Source organism: Mastomys coucha, unplaced genomic scaffold (genome assembly GCF_008632895.1).
Source record: "Mastomys coucha isolate ucsf_1 unplaced genomic scaffold, UCSF_Mcou_1 pScaffold16, whole genome shotgun sequence".
NCBI classification, from domain to species: domain Eukaryota; kingdom Metazoa; phylum Chordata; class Mammalia; order Rodentia; family Muridae; genus Mastomys; species Mastomys coucha.
This window is the reverse complement of record NW_022196898.1, coordinates 10,001,209-10,008,530: the sequence shown is the minus strand read 5'-3', so window position 1 is coordinate 10,008,530 and position 7,322 is coordinate 10,001,209. Positions and strand designations below refer to the sequence as shown.

Here is a 7,322-nt window from a genome sequence, read left to right as displayed (position 1 = left end):
TGAAACTGGAAGTTCCACCTTTTTCCCTTCCCCCAGTGATTGGCTTCTGCCTCATTTATTGATATAACCAAGATCCAATTAAAGCATCAATACCTCCCCTACACATTATCTCAGAGTAAACTGGAATAATCATTCTAATATCTAATAAAACAGACTTTCAACCAAAATTAAATACACACCCAAACCCACAGAAACACAAAGTCAGGAACCATAATGTACAAGCAGAAGGCTAATGAGAAAGGAAAAAAAAACTCAAACAAAGCAATATAAAACAAAAATTACCAAATGTTAAAATGACACAAAATGTTGAAGCTATGCAAGGCAGAAAGAATGAGGTTTTTTTTATTCTCATGAAGATGCTAATTCTAAACAAGCAGCCTTAAACAAATGCAAACAAGGGCAACACTGGCTGTAATAGTCAGTGTGTGTGTGTGTGTGTGTTGTACAGGGGTGGGGACTGTGTAGCTCACTGCTGCAGTCTGGAGCTCTCTCTCCTGCTACTGAGGCCTGTTGCTTGAGCAGTGGGTTAGTTAAAAAAGAGATAATGTATAAATGAGATAATTTATTATAGGAAAGAAATAATAGGCTGGTCAAGTAGAGAGAAGGAAAGGAGAAAAAGGAGAGGAGAAGAGGAAGAGAGAGAGAGAGAGAGAGAGAGGGGAGAGCAAGAAAGCAAGAGAGCAAGAAGGCAAGAGAAGAGAACAAAGTGCAGGAAAAGAGAAAAAGGCAAGAGAGGAAAGAGGGCAGGGGAAGGAACAAAGAGCAAGAGAGCAAGAGAGGGAGAAAGAGGGCAAGAGAGAGCAAGAGAGGAAGAAGCAGAAGAGGGAGGAGGGGGCAAACCACCCATTTTATTGTGTGAGGTGTGGCTATCTGTCTTAGGGGCGAGGCATGGTTGGCTATGGTCAGATGACTGGGGGTAGGGTCCAGCTAGAATTCTAAGAGCTTGGGGCATTGTCTGCCTGATAGAGCACACATCTCCTGTGGGGGCAGCTGTGAGGGGTTGTGACTGAAACAGAAGCCAAAGACTCAGGAGTTATAGCCAAGCTCCTTCTGCTCCCTGCAGTCAGAACCTGCCCATTGAGGCTCCAGGGCTCAAGGCCAATTACTCAACTGAGCCTAAGTTGCCTGAACAGACCACTGTCCCACAATTCCCCCTTTTTGTTTTTTTAAGAGAGAGGTGTCATTTCTGGTGAAAATTTTGGGTGGGGTGGAAGTATCAGAAGAATTCATATAGGACAGAGGAGTAACACAAACAAGTCAGAGGGTGAGGATTATAGGCAAGGCGAGAGATTGTAGAATCAATTATTCCATAGATAATACAGTTTGAGGGTAAAAACATCAGTTTTAAAAAGCAATTGATTAATTCTAGACATTATTTTTTCCTTACTATCACATAACTTCCCCCAAGTTCAGCAGCCATTTGGCTTTGACAAGAGAGTTCATCTGTAGCTGGAAGGTCCCAAATCTGTTGTCTGTCCTCTGTTTGGTTCAGCGTGTGTCTAGGGAACTTTCAGACAGATGAGGTATCCAGAGGAAGGCTATTCTGTTGTCCCTGGAGATGGCATTGTCTCTGGTGCATCTGTAGCTGCAGACACTGTCCTCACTCATTGGGGTAAACCTGTAGAATAACTATGACAAAAGAGCAGGACCCTAGCAGAAGAATGTCTGTAATGGTTTGTTTGGGAGCATAGCATGGATAGAAAGTAAGGGTTTGTGAGGAATTTAGTCCTGGAAGGAATCTTTAAAGTTGGCTTCAGGTGGCTGGGGGAGAAAAATCATGTCTCTGAGATAGGCAGTTACAGTTTGTCTGTGAAAGGAAACCAGTTGTTAATTAAGGGTGGAATGTTGGTAGCCAGCATAGTTGATTTGACCTGTGGAAGTAGATTAGATGACTTAAGAAATCTTGAGCAAGTTGAAAACTTTTTGGACATACATTGCTAATGTTAGGGAGAAAAATAAACATTTAAAGGGAGAAGCAAGAAAATGTTGGGATTGAAAAGTGAAATTTAGTTATTCCTATTTGGGGCACAAGTGAGCAAAACCTCTGGTGCAGCAGTTTTGATGGGCTTAGATGGGGGGTGTTTGTTCTTCTAGAAAAGCAGGGGATGAAATTTAACCTTGAAGAAAAATTTAAAGCATAAAGGGTTGAGTGACAGGTTTTTAGCCAAAGCTGCAGCCTGTTAGCCAGTGTGAGTGTGCTATGAATTAGCTGGCAGGTTGGAGTGGCTGAGAGCTCAGAGGCGGCACAGAGGTCTAGGGGAGGAGCAAAGAGTAGACTTTAGTGCCATTTTGGATGGACACAAAGCAGAGGCGGAGCCAAGGAGTCTGTGCAGAGGGAACCTGCGTTTCCAAGGGAGGGAAGGGGAAGAGAGAGAGAAAGAAATGCCCAGTTTTTTTAACTAGATCACTCATGGTTTAGTTCCAATGTGTTTTAACTGGTTCTGCCCCCATCCGATATCTGCCTGCCACCCCAGTTGGCACAGGGTTGGGGGCAGTTGTGTTTGTCATGTGCAGAAGGTTCTCTCTGCCTGCCGCTGAGCTTGCTAGAGAGTTGGGGCCACCCACCGCATGTGCTCCCCTGTCACTCTGGTCAGCACATGCTAATGCAAGGGACTGGCAGGCCAGGTACTGGGGACCCAGGCAGTGAAGGAACACAGGTTTAGGGTACTGTGACCTTACACTCAGGCCAGAAATTCTGAGCTCTGGCCAGAGAAAGCATAGGAGACATCTGTATGGGGTCCCTTGGCCTGCTGGGAAGCCAGGGACATAGGCTCCCAGCTGCTAGACACCACAGACACTGCTGGATGTCACCAAGGGCTGGGAACAAGGGGAAAGAAGGCATGGGAAAAGAAAAGGCAGCAGTGCAGCTGTTCTGTTAGCACAAGGCAGGGGTTCATTGGCCCCGCGTAGGGCAGCAGTTGTGGTACCTTGGTGGGGCCCACGGCTGCAGCCTGGTGGCTCCCTCTCTTCACTGAGGCCTGTGGTAGGGCACGTTAGTCAAAAAGGAGGCAATGTATAAATAAGATATTTTATTATAGGAAAGAAAAAATAGGCCAGACAAGTAGAGAGAAGGAAAAGAGAGGAAGGAGAGGAGAAAAGAAGGGGGGAGAGAGAGAAAGGAGAAGAAGAAAGCAAGGAACAAGAAGGCAAGAGAAGAGAACAAAGAGCAGGGAAGAGAGAAAGAAGGCAAGAGAGGAAAGAGGGCAAGAGAGGAGGAAAAGAAGCAAGAATGGCAAACCACCCATTTTATTGTGTGAGGCGTGGTTATCTGTCTTAGGGGTGAGGCATGCCTGGCTGTGGTCAGTTGACTGGGGGTAGAGTCCAGCTAGAATGCTAGGAGCTTGGGGCATTGTCTGCCTGATAGAGCACACATCTCCTGGGGGTGGGGGGACAGCTGTGAGGGGTTGTGACTGAAACAGAAGCCAAAGACTCAGGAGTTATAGCCAAGCTCCTTCTGCCCCTGCAGTCAGAAACTGCCCACTGAGGTTCCAGGGCTAAAGGCCAATTACTCGACTGAGCCTAAGTTGCCTGAGAAGACCACTGTCCAGTGTGTGTGTGTGTGTGTGTGTGTGTGTGTGTGTGTGTGTAGATATAGCGATAGCTATAGCTATAGCTATAGACATCTCAGTATATCACAATAATTACAGAATAAGAGGTCAGAATTCTAGCAGAGTTGGATGAACATGAGAGGAACTAGAGAGAAGAAAAGGAGAAGTGAAAAGAGTCAAGAAAGCACAGAAACAGAAACCATGGAAGAAAATGCTTACTGGTTTTCAATTCATTGCTTGTTCGGCTTAATGTTTTTATACAAGTCAGGACTGCCTGCTCAGGCCTGAAACTGATAACCATGGTCTGAGTCAACCTACATTAATCATTAATCAATAAAATGCCCCCACAGAGTTGCCCACAGTATAATCTGAGGGCAGCAATATTTTAACTGAGGTTCACTTTCTAGATTAGATTGTGTCAAGCTGACAAAAACTAACACATGTATAACAATGTTTATTTAAGATGATGGTACAAGGCTTTTTTAAATTATTCCTTTAAAAATTATTACATGTTTTTCTATTTCATAACTTTAAAAAATCAATTTAATTTGGGAATTTTCTGGAAAGAATTTGAGCTTTTATTTCTTCAGGTAACCTTGCAATATCTACTCTCTCCAGTACTACGCAGTGTGCTACTAAAGATAAAGTAAATTAGAGGCATACGAGTTGACAAAATGAAGGAAAGAGGCCAGTAGCAAGAAATGGCCCTCTTCCACATACACACAAATCTGAAAGAAACAAATCTGATGAATGCCTCTAAAAAAAGGTGAAAAGGACAATGTATGCTCATAGAGATCAGCAAACATGTGAGACTAGATAAAATAAGAGAATACTAAACACTAAGTTTATAAGGGAAACAACAAAAACTCAAAGTACCAAAAGCAGAAGAGGAGAGAATTACCCTCCATCTTCTCTAGATGTAGGTCTAGCCAAATCTAGACCTCAGGATCTCAGACACTGAAATCTGTACCTGGAATCCTGTCTGGGCAGAACATGTAGAAAACTGAGCAGATCAGTGAAGGGAGGAAGAGGATATCCTGGGAAAGCAATCTAAACAGATGACTAGAAGATACATGAGGGAAGGCTGACCTCTGCTGATGCCTGGGCAGAAAACCACTCAAAAAGAGCCTGTTGGGATAAGATATTGCCTAAGAACCTGCTTTAACAGGTTTAAACAAATTTTATAAGAGCAGACAAGAACTTCACTACATCGTATAATAGTGAGAACAATAAGTATACAAAACAACATACTAAACAGGACAAAAGTACCAACTTTTATATATAATAAAGCCCAACAGATCAGCAGATTTCTCAGCAGCAAGGGGGCATTTTTTTTCCTTTGGAATGAGATACTCCATTTGAAAAATATTCACTACCAACTCTGATTACTGTATCAAGCAAAGCTGTCCTTCACAACTGAGAGAGAGAGAGGAGAGAGAGAGAGAGAGAGAGAGAGAGAGAGAGAGAGAGAGAGAGAGAGAGAGAGAGAGAGAGAACTTCCCATGCTAAATTTAACTAAAAAACCTCATGGCCACTAAGCCAGCTCTTTTGGTGTAGGTCTGTGATAGAAAAAGGAGACTCAAACTGTACTTATATGTAAAAGTCTAAGCACTACCTCTAAGAGAAGTGGTGTGGGTTTGTTTATAAGAGGATACTTTACAGAAAACTTCCTTCCTTGGATGTCCCACCAGACTTCCTATCTCCTCTGCTAAGGTGTAAATGGGAGAATATGGAAGGAAAATGGAGTTCCCAGAGAAGATAGTTGATCTGAGGTCTGTGCCCATTTCTTTCTATTTGAAAGGTAGTTAAGGCAGTTTTGAACACAAAACTATATTCTTTTGGGCGTGGCAATGTAGAAAACATATTTTTCAAGAGCGCTGATAATACAGTATACACAATTGGAGGCTTTTACATCATTCATAGTTGAGGTTAGTTAGGCTTTAAAATGCTCAGCTCACCCCTTGTCCATGATCCTGTTGCAGAGCAGAACAGGCATCACATTCTCAGGCCACTGCTTGCAAGAGGCCTGCCACAGAGGATGGCCATACCGTGAAAACCCCAGTAGTGGCACACAGTAGAGTAGTTCTAGCAATCTGCCAGTCCCAGAATGCTGGTTTAGGTCCCTAATGTTTGATTTAAGCCATGGCCAACAAAAGCAATCCAAAGTGAGGAGAGACCTGGTTCCTTCCCTTCTATAGTCAGCCCAGGCTTCCTAGAAAATCTATGGAGGAAATCAAGATTAGGAGTGGAGCACTGAAGAGGAAGAAGGGAAGGCAGTGCCTAGAAAAACCTATGACTGAAGTACTTGCTATTGAGCTGATTATCTCTGATAATAAGATTAGTTTTCCCTGGGACAGCTCCAGAGCTTATCTTGGCATAGTAAACACAAAAATATTACACATGTTTGCCTTTAATCTCACCTATGGCTACACAGAAAAGACCAGTCTCAAACAAAACAAAAATACCTAATCATGTTTGTCTTAGTATGGGTTTCTATTCCTGCACAAACATCATAACCAAGAAGCAAGTTGGGGAGTCTATTCAGTTTATGCTGCTGTTCATCACCAAAGGAGGTCAGGATTGGAACTCAAGCAGACCAGGAAGCAGGAGCTGATGCAGAGGCCATGGAGGGATGTTCCTTACTGGCTAGCTTCCCCTGGCTTGCTCAGCTTGCTTTCTTATAGAGCCCAAGACTACCAGCCCAGGGATGGTACCACCCACAAGGGACTCTCCCCCCTTGATCACTAATTGAAAAAAGGCCTTACAGTTGGATCTTATGGAGGCATTTCCTCAACTGAAGCTCCTTTCTCTGTGATAACTCCAGCTTGTGTGAAGTTGGCACAAAACCAGCCAGTGCAATGTTACACAAGTAAATTACTCCTTTATCATGTACAGAACACATTGAAATAGAGCATCCCCTCTGAACACAGAACAGCAGGCCCTGGCTTTCTGAACAGCTCCCAACAGAACATAAACCATGGCCTCAAAAGAGTTCCTTCTCCTCCAGGTGGTGCTGGTGCATGCCTTTAAACCCAGTACTTGGGAAGCAGAGACAGGTGGATCTGTGAGTTCAAGGCCAACCTGGTCTACACAGAGAGTTCTAGGGCAGTTAAGGCTATTAGAGAAATGCTCTCTCTCAAAAAAACAACAAAACAAAACAATAGTTCCTTCTCCAGAAGGAAGGAGTGGGACAGGGGGCAGGGGGTAGGGAGGGGGGTTGAGAAACAGAGACATTATGCATGTAAAACCTGATTCCATAGAACTTAGCCAGCATCTTCTGGAACTCTACAGAAGATGAGCTTCAGCTTATCTTACAGCTTGTGTTTGGTTTCTTTGATCCAGTAGACCTAGGTCTGGGGGTGTGCACTACTCTGTCTACATCCATCTTCTTACTCTGCAAAGAATCGATGAAGGCTTGCCATTCTGTTGGGTAAAAGTGCTTATAGACATTGATCTTATTCCAGATCTGTTTTGTGGTGTCTTGATAATAATTCTTCTCATCCCGGACCATGGCCTTATAGTCCTCCCCGTGATCTCCACCATGTACTGAACATAGTCAATGAGGTCCTTGCTTCTCTGGGAGGCTGGCTTCTGCTTCCAGGTCATTTACCACAAAGGGCTTTCATACAAGATCCCCGGATCTCTCCTCCATGTCTACCTCCATGGCCTTTACCTTCCTCTTATGGAAGAGAACCGACTTGTTGGGGTCCATGACAAGGCCATCTCTGACAGGTTCTGCAGCATGGATTTAGTGTGGTCCCAGACATGTCGCAT

At 43.9% G+C, this 7,322-nt stretch overlaps 1 pseudogene; it reads right to left on the bottom strand.

Moving 5' to 3' along the window:
- Positions 1–6,849: 6,849 nt before the first annotated feature.
- On the bottom strand, positions 6,850–7,322 carry LOC116094274 (annotated as a pseudogene).